This window comes from Carlito syrichta, unplaced genomic scaffold, assembly GCF_000164805.1.
Source record: "Carlito syrichta isolate Samal-C Ts95f unplaced genomic scaffold, Tarsius_syrichta-2.0.1 Scaffold288674, whole genome shotgun sequence".
Taxonomy (NCBI): domain Eukaryota; kingdom Metazoa; phylum Chordata; class Mammalia; order Primates; family Tarsiidae; genus Carlito; species Carlito syrichta.
In genome coordinates this window covers 86,005-103,005 of record NW_007232770.1, presented here as the reverse complement: position 1 = coordinate 103,005, position 17,001 = coordinate 86,005, and the positions used below count along the sequence as shown (strand labels likewise).

At 39.9% G+C, this 17,001-nt stretch overlaps 1 pseudogene; it reads right to left on the bottom strand.

Moving 5' to 3' along the window:
• Window positions 1-5,968: 5,968 nt before the first annotated feature.
• On the bottom strand, window positions 5,969-6,657 carry LOC103255901 (annotated as a pseudogene).
• Window positions 6,658-17,001: the final 10,344 nt, after the last annotated feature.

Sequence of the window (17,001 nt, the reverse complement as noted above, 5' to 3'; positions counted from 1 at the left end):
CTCTTTATGTCTACTTTGGTTTAAATATTTTGACCATTTTAAAAATTGGCTCGTTTGTTTTCTTATTGAGTTTTGAGATACCGGGCTCGGTGACTCAGCCTGTAATCCCAGCACTTTGGGAGGGCTCAAACCCGCGGACTCAGGCAATCCACTCGCCTCGGTCTCCCAAAGTGTTGGGATTACATGCTGAGCCACTGAGCCTGGCCTGTCTTATGTTTTCTTAATAGTGTGCTTTAAAGAGCAGAAGTTTTTAAATTTGACGAAGTCCAATTTATTAGTTTGTTCCTTTCTGGATCATGCTTTCGATGATGAATCCAAAAATTCTTTGTGTAGATTAGGATTACAAAGATATTCTCCAATGTCCTAAATAATTAATAATTTCAGGTTTTGTATTTTGAGTTAACTTTTATATATGATGTGAGGTGTGGCTAGAAGTTTATTTCCCTTTTTGCATGTGGGTATGTAATTGTTCAAGTACCCTTTTTTTTGAAGGGACTATCATTTTTCCACAGAATTCCCTTTGCATCTTTGTTAAAAATTAGTTGTCCATATAAATAGATCTATTTATGAATTCTTTACTTGATTCCATTGATCTATTTATTATTTAATGCCAGTATCACATTGTCTTGATTACTATAGCTTTATAAGTCATCTTGAAATCAGGTAGTATTAGTATTATAACCTTGTTATTTTTTTTCCAAAGATATCTTGGCTACTCTAGATTCTTTGCACTATCATATATATTTTAGAAGCAGTTTGTAAATTTCTACAAAAAAGTCTCCTGGGGATTTCTGTTTAGATTACATTGAATCTATAGATGAAGTTGGGAGGATTTACATCATCTTAACAATATTGAGTCTTCATGAAACCACAAACACAGCACACCTCTTCATTTATTTCAGTTTTTTAAAATTTCTCTTTGCAGTACTTTGTAATTCTTATTGTATAAATTTTCATACCTTTTGTCAGAGTTTTCTCAAGTATTTAATATTTTGATGTTATTGTGAATAGTATTGTTTTATTAATTTTAATTTTTGCTTGTTCATTGCAATTATATAGACATCTAATTGACTGTTGTATACTGAGATTGTATCTTGCAATAAATGAGCTTAGTAAAATATTTTACATAGATGATCATGTCATCTGTGAATAAAGAGAATTTTACATCCTTCCTACCCAAATGCCACTATTATTTTTCTTGCACTACTGCACTGGTTAGAACTTTTAGCACAATGTTGAGTAGAAGCAGTGAGGGTGGACACCCTTGTCTTGCTCCTTATCCTCAGAGGAGAGCATTTATTTTTCTTCATGATGTTTGCTGTAGGTTCTTTATGAGATTGAAAATGTTACCTTCTAGTTCTACATTGCTGAGAGTTTTTATTAGAAATGAATGCTGTTAAATTTTTATAAATGAGCTTTTTAAACATCTGTTGAGATGATCTTTTTTTTTTTTAGCTTGTTAATATGGTCAATTACTTGATGTATTTTTGAATGTTAAACTAACCTTACATTCCTGGAATAAATCCCTACTGGTAATCATGTATTATGCTTTTTATACATTGCTATATTCAATGTGCATGAAGAATATTAGCCTATAGCTTTCTTTTCCTGTAACATCTTTGTCTGATTTTAGCAGTGGGGTAATGTTGGTCTTATAGAGTCATCTGGGGGATATTCTTCTTTCTTCTATTTTCTGGAAGAATTTATATATTCTTCCTTAGATGTTTGGTAGTACTCATCAGTGAAGCTGTCTGTACATCCAGTTTTTACCCAGGTAGTATAGCTTTCTAGATTCTGAGTCAGACAGCCTTGATTTGAATCCCAGCTTCAAAACTTACCAAGTGTGTGAACTTGGAAAAATCTGCAAACATCCAGATGAAAAATTGAGGGATAACAGCAATGCTATGATGCTGATATCTTAAGATTGTTGTGAGGATTAAATGAGGTGATGTTCATATTCAATACATTTTGCTAGTTATAATTATTACTATGAGCTAATGTCTCCTGGACAAGACTAAGCTGGAGAGTACGATAGAAAAAGGCCTATAGGAAGGACATGGACTCTTTCTTTCCAGATATGACCTTCTTCTTCCTCACTCTCTTAGATCATTGAAGAGAAAAACACTGGTACCACCACTTAATCTGTGACCAAATTAATTAACTTCTCCTAGCCTTGTTTTCCTTATCCACAAAGAAGGGATATTAATAATAGCAAGTATTTTTTGGCCACTTACTAGATGTCAAATTCTTAGCCCACAGAAAATGAGATGCTAAATATTTATTGTTTTAAGTTGCTAAGTTTTGGGGTACTTGCTAGGTTTTGGGGCACACTGTTCTAAGCACTATGCATTTATTCACCCACTTAGTCCTCACATCTTGTGAAGTGGGTACTATTATGATCCCTAATTTTTACTGATGGGAAACTGAGGCAGAGAGGTTAGTAATGTGCTCAAAGTTGCATAGCTAATAACTGGCAGAACTGGGCTATGAATCCTGGCATTTGGCTCTGGAATCTACTTCCTTACCCCCTACCCTATACTTATAGTGTGTGTGTGTGTGTGTGTGTGTGTGTGTGTGTGCATAGTATAGTATAGTAAATGAGATAGCCCAGGGCACATAGAAGATGTCAATAAGTGTTACTTTACTTTTCACAAGTTCTACAAAACTCTGGAAGGAATAACACACTGATTATTTTGTTTTTTCTCAACTTCTATCCCCAGGTCAGCCGAAATCCAGGGCTCACTACAAGTAGAAGAGGGTTTATCTTCAGTGGAGAAGACAAGTTCCAATCCCAGAAGAACTCTGACTCTCAGGGTAGAGGGCAATACCAAGGTCCCCTAGCCTCTTGATACCCAAAGTGTGGTCTTGGAATCAACAGCATCAGTAGCTTGTTAGAAATTCACGATCTCAGGCTCCACTACAAACTACTGAATCAGAATTTGTATTTTAACAAGACCCCAGGTGATTTGTGTGCACATTAAAGTATAAGAATCACTGCCCTGAATCAATACCTTTGCTGCTTGATCCTTTCAAGTGGTCGCTCGTTTGTTGAGGTGATGGAGGTTCACCAACATATCCCCTCACAGATGTGATGTTTGTATTGAATATACATTTATCTTCCCCGTGTAGTCACAAATGCGAAGTCAAATGCCTTCAGTGGGCCAGATGGGAACGCTGGTAAACTGGAATCTGTGTACTCTGTCTAAAAGGGATAGCTGCCACCTCACTCCAGTCAATTGCTAAATAGCAATGCAATCTCGTTGTTCAGATCTTCTGATATTTTAATCAAAGCTGGAAATAGGAATCTTCATCTGAAATTTCTTACTTGTTAAATGTTAACAACTAATTCAAATTAACAAAATAACTTTGAGGGCCAAACCAGCATGTGTTCAGGCTATATTCCCCAGAGGATGACAATTTGTGACCTCTGACCTAAAAATGACTTTGAAATAGTGCAGCTTCTTGAATAAATCGAATATGTATTCTACATGACAGTCTTTTGAATGTCTGGAGATTTTTGCAAAGTGCACATGACTTTCTATTGTTTGGTTGTCTCTAATGTCAGTCACACTCAACCACAAGTATTTAATTGCTGTTTCATCTTCTGTACTCTGGCACGTATCTGTTTTCTCTGCTTTGACTATCCATTCCCCCTCATCCATCTGGCTAAGTTTGATTCATCATTCAAGATGCAAATTAAGTTTCACCTCCTCTGTGAATGTTTTCTTGTTCCCCTCAATTAGAGTTGACCAATAGTGCAACTGCCACTCCAACCCCCAGCCTGGACAATGCTCTGTTGGAATCATTTGTTTATATCCTTGTTTCCCAGATGCCCAGATGTCAAGGACTGAGCTTTATTTAGTTCTGTATTCCCGATATTTAGGAAGCATCAGGCACAGAGTAGATGCTTGCACTTTTTAACTATTACAGCATAACCAAGTGCTCCGAAACTTGGCAGCTTAAAACAATAAACATTTTTTATCTCAGTTTCTGTGGGTTAGGAATTTGAGTGTGGCTTAGCTGAGTATTTCTGGCTCAAGGTCTCTTACCAGATTGCAGTGAGAGTACAGTCTGGGACTGTAGTTTTGAGTGAAGTTTCAGCTGGGGATAGTATGCTTCTAAGTTCACTTCTGTGGTTGTTGGTGGGATTCAGTTATTTGTGGGCTGTTGAAGCTAAGGGTCTCAATTTCTTGCTGACTGGTCGCCAGAGGACTTCCTCAGTTCTTAGTCACTTGGATCCTTGGACAGCTCACAACATGACAGTGGCTTACCTCAGAGTGAGCTAGTTAGAGAGCGCTCCAGATGGAAGACGGAGCCTCTTTGTAACCCAATCCTAGAAGTGACATCTTCTCTCCTCTGCTGCATTCTATTAACTAGAAGCCAGTCACTAAACACAGCTCACATTGAAGGGAAGGGAATTCTACAAGGGTGTGACTACCAGGAGGCGGGGATTATCAGGGTCATCTAAGACGCTGCTTATCATAATGTTCTACTTGCAGTATGTGCCGTGGTTGCTTGCTCAGCCTTGGGATTCAGATTGCTCGGGTTCAAATCCCAATCCTGCCACTTACTTTGTGAAAGTTCACTTACCTGTAACAGGCATCAAAGGCTTTCTGACCAACAGAATTGTTATGGGGACTATGTTTAACAGAGTGACTGCTTGGCTTTAAGAGGATTAACTACAAATAATGTGGTTTTAAGAAATGATTATTGAATGTACCAGAAGTACATAGGTAAGAGGTGGGCCACAGAAGAAATAGAATAAAAATAGAACTAGGAGAAACATGGCTAGTGAGAAGCCTAGGTCCCTGAATCTCTCTTTCTGACGCAATTTCCTCGTTGACCTTTTTCCTTCCCTAACTACAAATTAGCTTGCTCCTTCCCTAGTATGACTCCCACACTTTGTACCATCTTCCAAGTCCAAAAAAATTCCCCTAATTTGTTCAGATCCTGTTCTTCTCCTACACAAGATTGTTTTAAGCTTTGCCATTTCTCAAGCCAGAATTCTTCAAATAATTTATTTGTTCCACTCCCTACTTCATTGATCAGTCATTGAATGTTGTTGGGAAGTGTGGCCTGACGGGTTAGGATGGTTGGATCCATTACAAGTTCAAGTTCATCTCAGCCTACTTCAACTACCCCCTACTGCTTCCTGGTCATTTTTTTAAAGCCATGGGAAGTAGTCTATTTAAATACATATAAACAACTGTTCCTGTCTTTCCTCCTGCTTCCTTCTCTTTCTCAGCAGATGGTCTCATCGTCTGTTTTAATGAAGTAACAGTAATACCCTTAAGTTTATTGACCACTTGCTACGTCAGGTGCCATTCTAAACCCCTTAAATGGATTACCTCCATTGTTACAGCACCTCCTATGAAGTTGGTACTGGTGTTATCCTTATTTTACATAAAATGAAAGTTAGACTCTGATAGGGAATAACTGACAAATGTTTAACTGACAATGGGGCTGGCAATTAAATTTATGTTAGCCTGATCCCCAAGTTTAAGCTCCAATTCATGTTTCCTGAAAAGTAGTTTAGATTCTTTGGTCCACTTACTTTCTATCTCTGCTTAAACAGTAGTCTGCAAGATGAGTGCTTCACTGAACGTGTTTCTCTCAAAGACCTGAATGTCATTGAATGCTCTTCCTACTTGGCCCTGCTTTGGCATTCTGGATTGCTGGCTTTGTAATCCTTTTTGGAATTCTTCCCTAGTTTATGTGGCTCTGTGTGTTATTGGCTCTCCAACAGCCACTTGAGCTTCTTACTGACTTGTCCTCATTCCATTCCTTAAATGTTAGCATTTTCCAAGGTTTGGTCTTGGCCTCCTTGCATGCTACACATTCTTCCTAGGTGATCTCATGTATTCTTCTTGTAGCTCCCACAATCATCACTCCATGAACGATCTCTCTGTTAATTTTTAGTCCCTGCTTTTTTTTTTTCACGTGGCACTAAGATTTTTGAGGATGTGCCTTAATATAGGTGCTGGGACTTGTCCATGGTGCTCTTGATGAATACAACCCGAATGTTCTTCCAGTTCTTCTTGAGCAATGACACCAGGAAGTTGACAGTCAGGTGAATGATACACATAAATTTATCATCTGTCATCTTCACGTGGCCAATGGCCACAGCCAGACATAGCATCTTCTTCATCTTGGGAATTGGCTATGGATTTCACCTTATCAACTTGGGCCACCATGTTTTCATTGTGTGTCAGCAGGGAAGGGAGTGTGTCAGCCTTATTTAGGCCTGAGCCAAGGATTCATAGGATCTGCTTAATCCGAGACTCTGAGGCCAAAAAGGCATCATACATCTTGACCAACTTCTTGTTCTTGTTGAGCATCTTCAGCACCTTGATGTCCGTGCAGGGGATGTTGGATGTCCACGCAGGGGATGTTGGAAGTCCACAGCCTTGGCCTTATCACAGTGCTGCTGACCCCCACCCCAGGACACACTCAGATAACTTGGGGTGAGAGGTGGACTTGAGCATGATGGTGTCCAAGAAGCTCTTGTCTTACTGGGGGTTAGGGGAAGAGTTCATCGTTCTTTAAGCTGATCTGCAGTTTTGTCATCACTAAAAACTTCCGATGCTTGTGTTGGTTTCTATGCAGGTCTTTCCTCCTCACCTGTTACAGGGTGTTACATGAAACTTTGCTGCTCATGGCTCTTCATGCCATGGTAACCAGAAAAGAGAAGTCTTTGCTTTTTTTTTTTGTTAAAGATGTAGGGTACAATTCAGGATTAAGTATACAAGTGGTCATCGTACAAGTAAAGTTTGGACCTCCCTTTGGTCCCCACCTCGCCTGGCTTGAGATCAGGTATCCTTATTGATGTTGTGTCCCCCTCCCTCCCCAAGCAGTATCCTTCTACTTCCAGACTCTTTCGTATGGTATTATGGTAAATGTTCAGGGTCCACTTATGAGTGAGAACATGTGGCACTCAGTTCTTTGTTTCCGTCATAGATCACTGAGTATGATAGACTCTAAATCCACCCAAGTTGCTGTGAAGTTCATATGTTTGTCCTTCTTTATGGCTGCATAATATTCTATCATGTATATGTACCACATTTCTGTTATCCAGTCTAGTTTAAAAAACAACAGATACTGGCGAGAATGCAGAGAAAAAGGAACATGTCTATACTGCTGGTGGGAATGCAAACTAGTTCAACCTCTATGGAAAACAGTGTTGCGATTTCTAAAAGAATGAGAAATTGACTTTCTATATGACCCAGCAATCTCCCTACTGGGAATATACCTGGAAGAACTCAAATCATTCTACAAAAAAGATACCTGCATGTTTATTGCAGTCCTTGCTTTGATTTGAGGCTCCTGATCTGTATTTCCACCACTTGGGTGTTTTGGGGGTAATTCAAAATCAGCTTGACTCAACTCAATGTCATCTTTCCCTAAACACTCCTTTCACCCATGTTCCCCTGTCTGCTAGTGAAACCATCTACCAGGCAAGACTTCAATTAACAAATTCTGTTTACTTTTCCAAACCAGTACTAACAATTATTCCTCTGGAAAAACCCTTGTCTCAGATGAGTTTCTCATTATCATTTGACTGGACTATTGCAATAATTTCCTAAGGGTCTCTCTGCCTTCAGTATCTCCACAGAATTAGACTTATTTATGTTACTTTCCAGCTTGAATTTTTCCCACTTTATTTTTTAATAAATACAGGTTTATTAGACTAGCATTCCATGACTTTCTCATATTGCCCAAATGGGCTTTTCAAATGAAACTTTTAAATAGATTTCTCTGATAACCATACAACATCTGAAATTTCTACTTCAGTGGTAGATATTATGATGCTAAACCATTCTTGTGTTTGTAACATAGGTGTATTATTTGATGAACTCATGGATTTAATTTTCTAACATTCATTTACAATTCTGTATCTGATCATAAGTAGATATTTGTGTTGCTATCCTTATGCTTTCTTTAGCAGGCTTAAATAAGGCGATTCTATAATTTCATGAAAGTAATAGTATTAAATATATATATGCATGGGAGCCATATGTACCAGTTCTAAGCGGTTCTAACTGTTTTGAGCAGTTTACAGGCATAAACTCACTGCATCTTCACAACAACCTGTATGAAGTAGGTTCTACCCCCATTTGCCAGAGCAGGGAGTTGAGAAAGGGAGAGAATGGATAATTTGCTTGAGGTCACACAGCCAGTAAGTATCATAGCCAAGACTTGAAAAAAGCAGAATGGAAAAAGTTTCATCTTTTTCTTTGGTCTACGATAGTTCAAATAATATAGGAATTTTGGGGGCCTTTTAAAGATTTTATAAACTTAGATGTAAATCCGTGCAAGTATGATGATTTTTTAAATGGTGGCTCTTGACACTTCCAATCTTTTATGTTATTGACCTGTTCAAGTTTTCTTCCTTTTTTGGTCAATTTCTTACGTTTTTATTTTGTTAGACATTCTTCCATTTCCTTTACATTTTAAATTGTTGCCAGAGACTTGCACAGATTTGAAGATATTGCTCCATTATCTTTTAGCTAATATTTATTGCTAATGAGAAATTTGATGCCAATCAGATTGTTGTTACCCCCATTTTTTTTGTTCCTTCCTACATTGGTTTCACATTGATGCTGTAGCAAATTATCACAATTTTCATGGCTCAAAACAGCACACATTTATTATTTATTATCTTATAGTTGTGCAGAAGTCTGAGATGGGCCTTCCTGGGCTGAAATCTAGATGTGGGTAGTGCTGCGTTCCTTCTGGGGTCTTTAAGGAGAATCTGTTTCTTTGCCTTGGCCAGCTCTAGAAGCCAACCACCTCCAGCCCAGAAACAGGGTTTTTCAGACATGGAGTCATACTCTCCCACTTAATCTCCATTGGTTTCTAGGGCCCCAAATGATATAAGCTTGGTCTGTTCTCCAGGAGCCATGCAGTTATTTGCTTAATCAACTACCCCATAAATCACATGACCTTATTTCAAAGTCTAGATAATTATAAATAAAATATTTCCCCAAACAATGGAGTCTTACTTTTAATGAACATCAATCTCTTGAGCTCAAATTTAGTAAAATGTAAAAATAAAAAGAGATCCATTGTTATAGATTCATATTAGCTTTTCCTATGGTTTTTAATAACCATTGTTCAAGACACCAATAATACAAGTATAAACCCTTCCCAATGCAAAAAGACCAATCTCTTTTGTTTCAAAATTCAATTTCTCCCTGGTAGGATTTTTTAAAAAATCAAAGTCTAAAGTCCTTTTCTCTTTTAAAAATTTCTGACTTGAAAAATTGGTAGGAAGGACAGACGCGGTGGCTCATGCCTGTAATCCCAGCACGTTGGGAGGTTGAAGTGAGAGGATTGCCTGAGCCCACGGGCTCAAGACCAGCCTAGGCAATTTGGCGAGACCTCACCTCTACCATAAATAAAAAAATTAGCTGAGCATGGTGACATTCACCTGTAGTTCCAGCTACTTGGAAGGCTGAAGTGGGAAGATTGCCTGAGTCCAGCAGGTCAAGGCAGCAGTGGCTGTGAGTGTGCCACTGCACTCACTCTAGCCTGAACCACAGAGTGAGACTCCAATTCAAAAAAAAAAGAAAAGAAAAATCGGTAGGCAGAATAGCTGCTGACAGCCAGAACATACAAAACCATGTATTTATTCTTTCAGTTGTTACTTTGTTCACTAAAAACAATAACAGCTTCCACAGACCATTATGGAGTACCCAGTGTATTTCATGTGCTGAGGTTCAGCCTTAATATTCCTGTAATCATGCATGATTTCTTCCTCCATTTTCCTCCTGCTTCCTTCTTCTGGAGTTATATTTGGCCTCCTCTGAGTTCTTCCAAACACCTAGATCCTTTCTGCCCAAGGCCTTTGCATGGAGAAGTTCTCTTTTGCTTAGAAAGTCTTTTTGTATCTCCTGCCATCCTGATGTTTTCCTTAGGGAAAGCCTTTCCCGAATATCCATTTTACTCCTTTGGCATCCTATACTTCTCCTTCCCAGCACCTAGTTCAAATATAATTAAGAGTGTAGGTAAGCATAGCTTACTATCTGTTCCCTCCTGAACATCAGTTTCATGTGAGTAGAGACCATTCTGTCTTTTTTGCTACTGTACTCCCAGAAGTTAAAACAGGGTATGCCATTGATGCTCAATAAATTCTTGGCAGGGAAGGAATGAGGTCATATTCCCTACTCTTTGAATGTTCACAATCCTGTGGGTTTGCTAGTCACTACCAGAGTGGCTGTGGATATTTTACCAGCATATCTGTGCCTCAGTTTCCTCTTCTGTGAAATAAGAATAATAATAGTACTGGCCTATAGACTGTTGTGAGAATTCAATGAAAGAATTCATATGAAGCTCTTAGAAAGTGCCTCATGTGTAGTGAGTGCAATGCTCAATACATCTTAGTAATGATGATGATGATGACAAATATATAGTGTTCTGTGGAAACTTTTAGGAAGAAGCAATCTGAGCCAACTTCAGACTGGATATGAAAGGATTTAGTAACAAATACAGGTTGAGCATCTGTAATCTGAAAACTGAAAATTTTAAATGCTCCAAAATCCGAAAATTTTTGAGCACTGATGTAATGCCACAAGTGGAAAATTCCACACCTGACCTCAAGTGACAGGTGCACACAGTGATTAAAAATATTGTATAAAACCACCTTCAGGTTATGTGTATAAGATGTATAGGAAACATACATCTAGATATCTCAGTACATATAGGCAAATATTTCAAAATGTGAAAAAAATCCCAAATCTGAAATACTTCTGGTTCTAAGCATTTAAGATGAGGGATATTCAACAAGCAAGTGATGTCAGAGGGGCAACATTAGACTGGGTGATCAGTGGAAGGCTGCTCTGAGGAGAGGATACTTGGACTGAGACCTGAATGACAAGAAGGAAGGAGCTGTAGAAGATCTTGGGGAAGAGTCTTCCAGGCAGGATTTAGTTTGGTTTGATCAAGAAACTGCTGTGTCTGGAGCAGAGCAAGCAATGGGGAGAGTGGTCAGAGAGGAGGTTGGATCATCCTGGATTTTTCAAGTCATAGCTAAGAGTTTGGGTCTTATTTGGAGTTGTTGGGTGGTTTTAAGAAGAAGCATGACATGATCTGATTTTAAAAGTGTCACTCTGACGACTCTATATGGAACTTGCACTGTAGGGACAGGATCAGAAGTGTGAATAGAATATGCCAGGCTGGAAAGGGCATTTTAGGGGAGGAAAATGATCCAGTCAAAGGTTCTGAGCTGAGAATGAGCATGGCTTGTTTTAGGAAACAAAGACATTTCGTGGGCAGGAAACTAGTGTGCTTGAAAGAAGATGTGTCCGTAAATGTGACTTGGTCCCAGATTGTGATAGGCCTAAAGGATATCCCAAGGTGTTTGAACTTGATCATGGAGAAAAGATGGAGATTCTGGGAAGGTATTTAGGCAGAGGATTGATAGGGAGTATTGATTGCTTAAGGTGCAACCAGAAAAACATAAAACTTTCTAGATATTTCAAACAGAAGTAATTAAACAGAGGGAATTAACTACACAGGTGAAAGAAGAACTGAAAAACCAACCAGGGATGGTGAAGCAGCTCATAGCTTATCAACAGCAAGAAGCATATAAACATATGCACATAAACTGTTTGGGCTGGGGAATGATGGAGAAGGAGGTTGTGTTACCAAATTCAGGAGCTGGTGCTATATGATAAGAACAAGATCCAGGGAGGCGGCTTCTAGGAGGGACTAGTAGGACCTAGATCCACAGTGGAGGCTGTCTAGCCAAGCTTGAGCCATGGGAGAGCTGCCAGAGTCACTGCCTGAGGCAGAGAGGCTGGGAGAGAAATGTCCAGACTTCTCTTCCTTTCTCACCCTGGCTCTCCCACCAGTGTCTCTCATTGGCCAAACCTGGTCACAAGTCAGCAGGAAGCCTGAGAAACAGCTTGCAGGAGAAGGGTGAGAATGAATCTGTGAGCAGGCAGGTCTTGACTGGCCCAGAGGACCAGGTCTGTTTTCCAGGAAGGCTTGCTTTAGCAGCTGTGTAGAAGAAAGGCTGATATCAGGGAGACTAATTAGGAAATTACCCCAGGCTTCTAAAGGATCCATGATGGGAATTGGGTGTGAGCTCCACCATGAACTTGGGCAAAGGCAGTGGAGATAGAGAGGAGGGGTGGATTAAAAAGACCTGCCTAAGTCTAGATGACCACCTGAATGTAGTAAGTGAGAGGGAGGAGGAAGAGTAGATGTTTGATGCTTCATGTTTGGGCAGCTGTGTAGAATCTGGGCATCAAAGTGGGAAGGAGTGACGGTAGAGGACTCTATTTAAATGTTCTGAGTTTGAGGTTTCTATAGGTCACCCACCTGGAGGATCCCCTGGGAAGACCTCTGTTTAATAATAATGAGTAATAATAAATAACATTCATTGATGCTTATTATGTGCCAGGTGGGGCTCTAAGCACTTTATGTGTCATAACTAATTTAACTCTTGGAATTCCCTTATGAGGTAGATAATATTGTTCCTCCTATTTGACTGTTGAGGAAACTGAGACATGGTGAAATGATCCTGCCTGACTAAGCTCACCTAGCTTGTAAGGGCTATGATGTAAACCCAGGCAGTCCAGATCCAACCTGCCTCTACCTCCTAGTGCTGACGTGAGAATTAATTGAGATAATGTTGTACAGTCTGACATAATCACTTGTTTTTGTTTTGATATTATTATTGAAATATGGTAGCTTTTGTGGGAATTTTTTGACCCACATAGCTTGATATTAGCATTAAGATAATTATTACATTAACATTTAAGATCAAGTTAACATAACACTGGAGAAGGGAGGTGGTGTAAAGGTGGAAATAACAGAGTATTTGAAGTTTGATAGACTTGAATTCCATGATGATCACTTTCCTTGACTTCTTGGTGACCTGGAACAAGATGACTGAAACTCTCTGAGCTTTGGTTTATTTATTGGAAAAGTGGGCACAATATCACCTCACTTGGGTGTTGCGAGGATTTAGCAAGGCTAAGTATGTGCAATGCCTGACTTGGTGCATGGTACATAGTAGGTGGACAGTAGTGGAAGGTCTCCTTTCCTGGGGAATTTCCTGATCCAATGGGACAAGGGAACATTGGTCCTAATCTAGGCTCACTAGGGACTTGCTTTTTGGTGAGTCCCTTCCACTCTTGACCTTGAGTTTTCACTATCAAGAGAGTTGAAGTAGATCTTCAAGGCTCCAGCTCTGAAAACCCAGTTGTCCATGATTTTTTGTACTCAACTTTCTATGCTGTCAGGGAGTCAATAACATCAACATTCAAAGTAGGCTGAGTAATGGGGACCAGGTTGAGAACACATGGTCTTTGGGGACAGTAGTTGTCCTCTGAGGGTGTGAATTTGACATCATGAGAGCATTCTGAGTCTACCCAAGGCAGAGGAAGAAAACTTGGGGGTAGGATCAGTGCTGGGATAATGTCTGTAGGATTTTTAAGCATCTTAGAGATGGGTGTTGTGTTCATAAAATGTCATATGATTGCTCTGTTAGTTTGGGCATGGGAGAATAAATCAAATTGATTTTACCTTCATTTATTTGCTCATGGAAAAAATAATGGAGTGTATACTATGTGCTGTGCATAGCAAAAGGCTCCGAACTCAACAGCAAGCAGGTGTCCTCTCAGATCTCATATTCTAGTTGGGGCAGCAAATAGGTAAACCAATGAACACATAGGACAATTTAGCTTGGTGTGCTATGCAGAAAATAAAATAGAGATGAGGAAAGTGTGCTCAGGTGAATGGTCAAAGAGACCTTTCTGAGAGGGCAGGTAACATCTGAGCTGCGAGCTGAAAAGTGAGGGAGTTACCCATAAAGTTAGCGGAAGAGAATTCCAGGCAGAGGGAACAGTGAGTGCAAAAGCCTCAAGATGGAATAAGCCAGAAGCCTGTCTGATGAGAAAGGAGTGAGTACCAGTCATATCCTTAGAGTCTTCTAAGTAGAGTTTTTGCTTTTATTCCAAGTGTTCTGGTTGCTGTTGAAACACTTTAAGCATGGGAGGGACAGTCTAGGTTGAGACTTCATTTACATTTTAAGAGTGCTCAGAAATCTTTGGGAGCAATTTTCTCTGCTGACTTAGGAGAATTAGTTAGTTAATATCTGCCTGACACTTGATAATCTTGGAGGAACAGAAACACATTCTTATTATTTCCCCATTCTAAATGGAAGTCTCAGTACCTGAGATTCTCACCCCAAGGAGGCTGAGTGAGAAATGGCGCATGGTCCCCTGCTAAAGAAAACGTTTTTTCTCCTGCCCTGCAGGGAAATCTCACTTCCATTTTTATAAGGCCAAAGAGGGACTTGGAAACAGGGCCAGTTCTAACTCTGTAATTAATTTCAAAGAAAGTCTTTTACCTTTACTGCCTATAAAGAGATTAAAAAATAACTTTTGTTTAGGTAATACCTTTCTCTAGAGAGCTCACTCAACTCTACAGCAAGGAGTTTGATCTTCTTGCCTTGCTGTGAAGTAGACGGGAAACTAGCTACCTTTTAATTTTTACTTTTAAAATTTGCAAGAAGTTACACAGAAGTTTCCCCAGCAACCTGGAGGAATTCAGCTGTCAGAAGCTTCACTCTTCACTGTGTCCCAGACCCTTACCTCTGACTCCATTTCCTTCCTTTTGAGAATTTGAATTTTTGCTGATGGTTTTGCTGATGGCTTAATCTCTCTCTGCTTTTTCCTGATCATGGCTAATGTTGATTGTGCCCTTGCCTTAAGCCACACACTCTACATGCATCATCTCATTTAATTGAAAATTTACGGAGACAGGTCCTGCTAATACCGCCATTGTCACAGATGAGGAAACTGAGGCTCACAGGAGCGAAGCAACATCCTGAAATCATGTTGTTTGTAAGAAGCAGGGTTGGGGCTCGGACCTCGGCAATTTGATGCCCGAATACACACGCTGAAACATTACCAGCCGCTGCCTCCTTTGGTTTAAAACCCTAAGGGTAACTTACATTCTTTGCAGATTCTTTGTGCAATACCACATTCAGGGCACTGAAGGCATGCTCTTCATTATTTATTTATGTTTTGAGCAGCAATTTTTTCTTTTTTTTTTTTTTTTAATCTGAAGTGGTAGGGGTGGGAGGTAGGTGGGTACCAAGTGGAGAGAAATGCCTTTTATGGATTGTTTGCTAAACCTTGTGAAGTCGGAGCTATGTCTCATTGCCAGACAACTGTGCCTGCTGACTTAATGGCTCCGAAAGATGACAAGGCTTAAAAAATCGACTGTCACTGCAGAAGTTGGAACAGATTGAAATAGAGCACTTGAGTCATCTGTTAAAGATGCCACTCTGGGCCCCTGTCAGGCAATGCCCAGTGAGAGGCAGAAATGCATTAAAAAATAATCTTGATTCAATTCTGATGTCTAGGGTTCCCTGTCGCATGTGAGGGGACTAGGGGATGGACACCACTGCTTGGCAAATACCCCACTTCCAGCGGCTGCTTGTCACCTGAAGGGTGCAGCTGAGTTACAGCTATTAGCAGACAGAGAATTTCCCAATAGAGCTCATGGCAAGAGCTAGGAGATATACGCTCTATTGTCTGCAATGTCCCTGTGTCTACTGCGCTTGAAATAACCCTATTAGCCTTGGTGTGCCAAATAACCAGGTGCCCATGTTGTCTGTGCATCTATACTGTCAGCCCTGCCCACGCTCAGCCTCCTGCATGACTTTCTCTAACTGAAACTTCACACCAAGCTTTGTTTGGAACTCACCTCCAATATTATGGAAATTATTAAGAGCATGGGGTTTAGAATCAGAGGAACTCTAAATAGAAAGTCCCTACTGTTCCAAATGTATGTAAGACAAATCCACATAAACTGAAGAATGCCTGACTGCAACCAATCAGGATGTCAGTGGAAGCCAGTATAGCTCAGAGAGTATATTTAGGCTCCTTAAGAATTATTGTGTAAGGGGTGCAATGCGCATCTTGTTTAGGAAGGCAGAGGAGGGCCTTTAGGAAGATAGAGGCAGGTTTACAGATATGATGGCAGGTAGGGTTGGAAGGTAAGTGTATTGATGTTGATGATGAAGAAGACCAGTGGTGTGACTTTGGACAAGTTACTTAGCCTCTCTGTGCCTCAGTTCCATCAGCTTTGTTTTTTAAAATAACTTTATTATTGAAATGTGGGGTACAAGTCAGGATTAGTTACATAAGTAATCCACGTGCAGGTGAAGTCTGGGCCTCCAACTGGTCCTTATGTCCCCTGTATTAAGACCAGGTGCCCTTTGTTTTGTTATGTGCCCCACTTCCCCTGGCAGTGTCCCATAACTGCTGATCCCTCCCTTGTGCTATTGTGGTTAATAATAGTATCTAACTTGGTTTGTCATCATGAAGATTAGATCAATCAGAAGTGCATGTGTCTGGCACTGTGCTATTGCTCAATGTATTTTAGCTAAAAAAGAAAACCACTAAAAAGAGATCCAGGATCTTATTTGCAGCCTAGTAAAATGTAGAGAATCGGCATAAACAGAGGGTGTTAGATGACATGAAATAGGAAATCCTATGGGCTCTGGTGACCTATAGTCTGGAGGAATTGGTAAGTGTGTCTTATAGGAAGTATCATGACAGCCCTGATGGATAATGTTGGTCAGAAGAAAAATCTATAACATTGAAAGAGGACAATATGTTAAGGAAAATAATATGTATGTAAAAAGTGATTTATACAGGGCCTGATGATTTGGTTATGCCAGCTGAGGAATGCTGTGCATGTTATATGGGTAGAAATGGAAGTATACCAAGTTAGTAGGTTTGAGAAGGCAAGTCTTGATTGAAAAGATAGTCAAAGACTCCTATGAGATTAGAAGGAAGCTCTGGAGAGGTGAAGCAGACAGAGTTGAAGTTGACCCATATGGAACAGAAGGCCCAGATCTTAAGTTGTGTGGGCACTACCCCCGGATGCCTAGATTACAAGGCCCCTGCTTCCCATTAATAATATTATGCTAAGACATGCCACAGACCAATGAAGGAAATGTTAACTGTGGGTAGGAAA